Source organism: Uloborus diversus, chromosome 2 (assembly GCF_026930045.1).
Source record: "Uloborus diversus isolate 005 chromosome 2, Udiv.v.3.1, whole genome shotgun sequence".
NCBI lineage: Eukaryota > Metazoa > Arthropoda > Arachnida > Araneae > Uloboridae > Uloborus > Uloborus diversus.
The window spans coordinates 63,288,360-63,293,584 of record NC_072732.1 but is presented as its reverse complement, the minus strand read 5'-3'; the positions used below and the strand labels follow the sequence as shown (position 1 = coordinate 63,293,584).

Here is a 5,225-nt window from a genome sequence, read left to right as displayed (position 1 = left end):
ATAAATAAATTAATTAATAATTGACTCCTAAAGTGTTTTCCTTTTATATATATATATATATATATATATATATATATATATATATATATATATATATATATATATATATATATATATATATATATATATATATATATAATCTTAGTAGAACATGCATAGTGATGTTATAAAATCACTATTTAAACAAGAATTGAATCGATTCATTTGAAAAATGATAGCATCAACCAAATCGAAGATTTAAGATTTCAATTTGATAACGCTAAAAATGCAACCACATTATGCGGAGGCTACTGTATTTATCGTTATCGTTGTTTCGTAGGTCAAACAAAGATTACTTACAAACACAGAAATATTCAAGATCACTTTTTTAAATTTTTTTCGAATGTACTCGTTGGTGTCAAATACTGTAATGTTGTGTATGATGTTTGAGAACCTCTGTTTTCAAAGAAATAAAACGTTGAAAAAACATCCGAGCAACCAACCACACAGCTGGCTTTAGACAAATGAGGACACCATCCGTTTCAATTAGCTTGCAAATACTGGCAACGATACAAAAAGAACGAAACGCAACGAAGAACTTGGCGATTTTCTTTATACTCTGGCTGTGGAAGAATGGGCCCGGATAGCTCAGTCGGTAGAGCGTTAGGCTTTTAACCTAACGGTCCAGGGTTCGAGTCCCTGTTCGGGCGTATTACCTTTTTTTGCGCTCCCATTTTTCATGTATGAAAAATACACGCATTCGTCTTTCAATGTTCGCACCTTCATCCTAACTGCTTGAATGCATTAATTTTGAATTTTATATATATTTTATGCAAAAATAGTTACAATACATATATATTCACTGAAACTTTTTTTTTATGATTGAAATATATTTGCAACATCAAACAATGGTCCAGGAGTCGAGTCCCTGTTCGGGCGGCGACTGTATTATATAAAAACGCAATTTTAGTCGATCTTTTGGAAGGACGAGTTCTCAGAAGCTCAAAACTATTTTTAATGATGTTTGCTAAGAATGCAAGGGGGTGTGGGAGGGAGCACTTCATCGGAAATTTTTTGAACTTGTATCTTTTTGGGCAGTTTTAGACTATCTTTGATAATGTTTATGGGAGGAGAGTTTCAGGGAGACCTTTACAGACAATTTTTTGTAATTAAATTACAGAATCTCAACTGTTGATGAATTTCCTTAATGTTATTGAAGAAAGGAATTCACGGCTCTCCCGCGGATTTTTTTTTTTTTTTTAAATCGAAGCCTTAAAAACAAAAAAGACGGCTTTTAATGATGGGAAAAGGGCGTTTTTCTGAATTTCTGAAAGGTTTTTAAAAATGAAGTCCTAAATACGTATAACCACTCCACCAAAAATTGGTCCCACAGAGAGAGCCGAAGAGAGACCATATCTGCCAAGTCCGAATCTAGAAGCCCATCCCTTGAGGGTTCCAGGCTCGGAATCGGAGCAATATAAATTTGCCAAGTTTTCGAGGTGGAGGGGGAGGGGGCGACCAAACTGACAAGGAGTGCCTTGGCTCTCGGCAGCCCTGCAAAAAAAAAAAAAAAAAAACAAAACAAAACAAATGCACAGAGATTGATATTTTCTTGAAATGGTCAACCATCATGAAGTCCAACATTTTGAAAGAGTAGTCAAAATCATCCAATGCAAATTAAAAAAAAACTCATTTTAAAACTGATACAAAACATGGGAGTAAAATGAAAGGAACAATCAACTCAAGTTGGTCTGTAAATAAAGTATATTAATATTGGCCAGTCTCAAGGGCTAAAACGTATGTTATTTTAAAACTTTAAAACTAGTTCTTATTGATTTCTCCCGTTCTTAATGTGAAAGGCTGGAGCATTAGGGTCAAAAATCCTTTAAAAAATTTAAAAAAAAAAGAAAAGAAAAAAAAAGGGAGATTAAGAAATAGTTTATTATATCCATTTTTTAATCCCTCTTTTTCATCTCTGTCACGCGTATTAATCGAAAACTGCTAGTTCCAGAAAAATTCATGATAAATTAAAATGAAATTAAACCATCTGAACCTTTTTTGAAACACTCAGACCCATCCCGTCTCTGGGATGATCTTCATTAGAAAAGAGACACTGCTACAAAATGGTGGAAGGAGTGCGTCAAAAAAGTATTATTCATGCATCTTACTAACTCTTGTTGAATAAATTTAAATATTTTTCTTTTCTCCAAAAATTTCAATTTCAAATAGAAAAAATCCCCCTCCCAAAATATTTTGATGGCACAACTTGAGCCATAATCCCCCCCACCCCCACCCCCACTGTGGGCACCCCTGCAGTAAGTTATCGTCCATTAGCCAGGGCTAAGGCAGAAATACATATTCGAAAAAACAACTCACATTCATTCTTAGCGTGGACTTCATAAATTTGTTTTGCATTGAACTATACATATATTCACACCAACTTGTGTATCTGCAACATAAAACACTTTTCTAATTCCTTATTTAAAATATAACCTTAAATATAGCAGTTTTTTTACTCAATTTCATGCTGAATGTTATTTTTCACCACGCTTATTGATTTCGCTGCTATATTATGCTCCTTATAAAAATATTAATTTTTAAATTTATGATCAATACTATCGTTAAAAAAAGATACAATGTTTATATTTATATCATTCATTCTATTTATGCTCTAGTTTTAAAAGTATAATCCTAGAAATTTCAGAGCAAAAGAGAATTGAAACTAATGAGACTAAATGATAGACAAGTATTGCAAGGGTAAATAAAATAAAATAAAAAATTCCTATGCAATAAAAAAATTTTTAAAGAAGGAAAAAAATATAGGTTTTCAGTGGGAACGTATCCGTTTTTACTCTTCCGGGAAATGATTGAACTTTGAGCCAAAATTTAATTCAATACGTTAGGTATTATAGACTTATTTATACATAGTGAACTGGAACAGCCCACACACAAATGAACAAGCTCTTTTTTGAGCAGATTAATTTTTCAATTCCTTGTACAGCTGAGCTCAGTTCGTTTAAAGAAAATGGAAAACCATGTTTTTATTTAGATCAGACGCACTACGAAGCAATCAAATAAACAAACCACAAATGAACAAATTTGTAAATTATATTGCGATTTGCTCCACATATTGTTCCGAAGTAATTAACTTTTTGAGGAAAAGAAAGATGTTTAATTTCGAACGACATTGATTTCAGGAAACTACTAGTTTAGATCAGTTATTATCATTATTTTGAAGCATAGTTGTTGATTTTACTGAATTATCGAGAGCAGGTGGAGAAGTTTCGGTCTCTGATTTCTCTAGCCCTTGTCTTTAATTTTATCTAATCATTATCAACTTTTTCCTTTTTCAGACATCTTATATAAAATTATTTCCGCTGTCAGCCTTACGAAGTAATCGAAGTGATAATAATCATTTGAGAAACTTACTTTACTTGAAATCTAAACAGTTTCCCTGCATTTGTAGATTTTTCGTTCGAGTACTGGTAAAAAGCGTGATAATATATCAAATGTAATTTTTTCATAATGAACGAAACAGATTTGCATACAGGACGTGACCTTAAATTCAAAGAAGTTTATTACTGTTTGAAAGGTGAAGGACACTACGGCTATTTTTTCAAAGTCGGGATATAAGCACCATCTTGTTCAACGCCTTATACTCTACTAGCAGTACCTGCATGGCGATGCCCGTGCTAAGAAGTTAAAGGAAGTACGTTGAACAAAAATAATCCACGCCCCCCCCCTCCCCTTCTGATGTGAAACGATCACTTTTCTTCAACTATAAATTACTTTTAAATTAAAAAAAAAACCGCCTTCAAAAAATAGCCATTAACTAAAAAGCAAAAAATAACTGATTACACTTACATTCTATTTCCTACCCAAACATAGAAATGAAATTTATTTTACAATTCCAGTACAAAAATCAACTAAACTAAACACCGAATTATAAAGTAAACACTGATTTAAATTACTATACGATGAATTATTTTAAATAAATAACTAATTATATACGATCGCTTAATTTTTAATAACCTTTTGAAGTCGGGGTCTCTTATAAACAACTACATAAAGTAACTGACAACCCACAGAATCCTGAATTAAACACTAATTTAACTATATTGCCGTGTGCAGGTAAACGGCAGTATCTACAAAAATGAGTTTTTGAGATATTTGAAGAAACTCGTTTTTGATTTCCCACAAACATTAATAAAATATTAAAGTTTGATTTTAGGTGATTCTATATGATTATATCGAAATATTTTTTGTGTAATCTGTTTCAATTTGATTTTTTAATCAAAATTTTGATTAATGCAGATACTGCCGTTTACCCGCTCTTCGCACTAGTAATTTTCATCCACTTTTGACTGCTAGTTAGCAGTAACTGCACAATATGCTATTGAATGACCAATAATTACAGATTCGACATAATACGGAGTAAATACGTTATTACGAAGTATATTTATTGCAAAGTGAATAATATATTTAGTTTTAAAACATAAATAAATACCGTGTAGACACTTGATATGAATTAAAAATAAATGAATTAAATGTAACTTGAAAATAAAAAGAAAATTTAATTTTCTTACATACAAAAATGAAAATAAATGCCTTTATGTATATATGTTGATTGAAAAAGATATAACTTAAATATGTATCAAACAAAATGACCTACATACATTTGATAGAAATTTAATGCAATAACATATACGTACCTACCCAAATACCAGATATACTTGCTTATTTAAACAGTCCTTGCTAAACAAACTCAGATTTCTAGTTTATATTTTTTGACTTTAATAAAACGTTGAATATTGAAACACTTCAGTAAATTTTTTTTTTTTTTTTTTTTTCTCCTTTTTCTCTTTTTTTTTTTTTTTTTTTTTTTTTACGCATCTCGAGCATCATCGGCAATGCGTTGAGCACTTTCATCGGCCACCGCTCGTTCTATTGGTTGTTGAAGTGTCAATCACTTCACTGATGAACATTGCTTTCGTTTAAAGAAAAAGCCCATTTTCAAGCGAGATCGTTTTTCTTTCCCACTGAAGAGCAGCCTTAAGGATGGATTGAATGAGTGCTCTTGCTCCGATTCCTAGGCATATGTTTTGATTGTTTACGGCATTATCGAAAACTCTTTTATGTTCCTGTGTTGTCACTTGGCAACTGCACGATTCTTTAGGCATTTTTACAAATTATGAAAAATCGCTTACTGTTCCAATAAAACTCTATAAACATTTAGGCAGAAGAAA

The 5,225-nt window shown here is 31.5% G+C and overlaps 1 non-coding gene across 1 annotated transcript; it reads left to right on the top strand.

Annotated features, from left to right (window-relative positions):
- Positions 1-616: 616 nt before the first annotated feature.
- On the top strand, positions 617-689 carry Trnak-uuu (transfer RNA lysine (anticodon UUU)). The gene has a single exon. It is a non-coding gene; the product is annotated as a tRNA-Lys (tRNA).
- Positions 690-5,225: the final 4,536 nt, after the last annotated feature.